The sequence below is a fragment of the Manis javanica genome, chromosome 9 (genome assembly GCF_040802235.1).
Source record: "Manis javanica isolate MJ-LG chromosome 9, MJ_LKY, whole genome shotgun sequence".
Lineage (NCBI taxonomy): Eukaryota > Metazoa > Chordata > Mammalia > Pholidota > Manidae > Manis > Manis javanica.
Window position 1 is genome coordinate 66,387,971 of NC_133164.1, and position 2,517 is coordinate 66,390,487.

Sequence of the window (2,517 nt, forward strand, 5' to 3'; positions counted from 1 at the left end):
CATATGTTACAACCTTATAAAACAAAACATAGTATGTTTTATAAATGAGAAAAGAAAAATGATTTTTTTCTTTGCTTTTATGAAAGTGGCTATGTATTTTACAAATAAGAAAATTGGTCCTCAAAGCTTTTACCTAATATTCTTAAACTCACACAGCTTTTAGGTCTCCCAGAGCTAGAAACTATACCTTATCCTTCCAGTTGTATAGTCAGAATTCTCCTTATCATACCCTACTAGCTTGTGGGGCCTAGAGAATTCCATGTCTACTGAGTAGAAGTAACTCACCAGAAGTATGGAGAGGCAGTGCCTCGCTGGTTGAAGCGTATGCTGGTCACAGTTAAGAGCATGTCCAAGGCGTGGGCACTTCCCGTATGACGGCCGTAGAGTCAGGCTGGTACAATCATGAGAAGGGGAGTCATGCAGAACTTAACCCTACAAAATTGAGTGTATCAGGGTGATTGACTGTGAAACATCAAAATAATAATAGAAAAATTTTGTCACAGTAGGTACTTGTGGATGAAAATGTCACTGTATGTACTATATTGCTTTTGCATAATTGTTGCATTTCAGATTTGTTCACTGAACAAGCTCATTCAACAGACAAGTTCTCATGAAATTTCACTGGTGGGAGGCATATAAGATTTTCAGGCTTTTAATAGTTCAAACATTTCATCAGCCATCATTTAAAACACTTTACTGCACATATTAGTCATTTACAATATAAAAGCAATATCAGTACAATTCTTTTGAAGTCTGTTTCTTAACCCTTCATTCCCAAGTAAAATCTTAAGGAAAGAATGTGATAGTATCCAATCATTTTTTTAAATTATTGCTGTAATGTTTTCTCCATAAAAATTCTAGTAGGCATTCAATAAACAGAGTCAACATCATTCTACTAATATTATGTCTAATTTCACATTGGAGAGAGAAAGAATAAACCTTTATTTGGCACACACATAAGAAAGAATTTCAAACCAAAGCAGAATAAAAAGCATAATATAAAGCACTGTGTTTTAATTTTATCTTTTAATTTCTTTAAATGTATGGTATTATGTATGTGATCACCATATTTTTCAAAATGTGTATTTGTGTCTTTTCCTTAACACTCTAATTAATAATAAAATACATCATTCTTGACTCACATATTCCTTAGAAGTAATTAGCAATTACTCCCATCATTTACAGAGAATTCTATAGAAAGAATTTTAAAACCCTGTAAATATGTAATCAGCAAGTGTATGGCATATTTTTTAATTAATAGTTTCCATGTATATATCCTATACCTAGGAATTCTTTAAAATATTATTTATTGACTGGTTTTCTGTTAGAAAATCTTCACTGGGGGGAAAAAAATCCTATTTCAGGAGGTAATCTTGGAATACGGCATTCTGACTGTGGTTCGCTTTCCCTCCAACTTCCAAATAGATTGTCTCTGAGCCACGTGGTTCTGATGAACATAACCTACCTGGGTAAGAGTTAGGCCAGAGGTTGCTGGGCCCTGGAGGGAGGACCGCAGTGTGGCTCCCGTCTCCGCGGGCTGGAGGGTCTGCACAAGGGCTGCACGGGTACCGGGGGAGTGGACCTAAGCCCTGCTTTTCCAACAGCAGGCATTCAGCTCTGAGTGAATTTGGCAAAGAGAGAGGAGACTTTATCAGTGACAAAGAGAAGGCTAAATTGGTTGCTAATATAGAAAGTAGGGGTTAAATCCACTGAGGAGAAAAACAAAAACAAAAACAATTCTTTTCTGCAGAGAACAGCCTCCCCTTGCCACATGACTCCAAAAAATTCATAGTTCTCTTTGCCTTTCAGGAATTGCATAATTCCTGTCCTTAAGAACATATCAGTTAACAGATTTGAGCCTCAAATCAGTAAACAAGACAGAAATAGCAGCCAATTTAAAGGACCTCAGCGGCAAGAGACAAAGGAGGAAGGAGCACAATTCGAACCTGAGCCCCTGGCACTGGATTGTCTGTCTCGGCAGCTTGGCGCCACCCCCACCCCCACTCCGTGTAAGACCCCTTCTGCATCTCACAGAGGGAGCTTGGAGCTTTGGGCTTCAGAGTCCCCTTCCTGTTTGCTTTTGAGTTAAGTGTTTCCTCCATGAGAGGAGCTTGAGCGAGATTGTGGAAATGGAACGGGAGGGTTCATTACCCTGGAGAAGGCTGCAGTCGTGCCATTCACAGCAGCTTCTCCGGAAGGTCTTGATCTCATCCGCTTCTCTGCTGCAGATGTGGAGAGGTCTTGGAACATGCTCAGCGCTCTTGAGAATGACTGGCGTTTCCTGTTGTACTTCCGCAAACCAAATGCTTAGCGTGCTTCAGGCTGAGTTCCTAAATGTTTGCTTCTCCAACCTTCCTGCTATAGATAGATTCTTTGTTCTTTCGTATTTTCCCTGGACTTTCATTCCTCTTCCTTTTCCAATATTCAAGTAAACCTTCATGCCTATGTTCTACCTTTATGCCCCAAAATACATAGTGTGTGTCCATTTTCCAGATAAAACCCAATGAAATAAAGATC

At 39.2% G+C, this 2,517-nt stretch overlaps 1 long non-coding RNA gene across 1 annotated transcript; it reads right to left on the reverse strand.

Annotated features, from left to right (window-relative positions):
* Positions 1–291: 291 nt before the first annotated feature.
* Positions 292–2,266, reverse strand: LOC108391277 (uncharacterized). The gene is made up of 3 exons (XR_001851724.3): positions 2,152–2,266; positions 1,466–1,617; positions 292–432 (listed from the first exon to the last, which is right to left on the reverse strand). It is a non-coding gene; the product is annotated as an uncharacterized lncRNA (long non-coding RNA).
* Between the last annotated feature and the right edge of the window lie 251 nt (positions 2,267–2,517).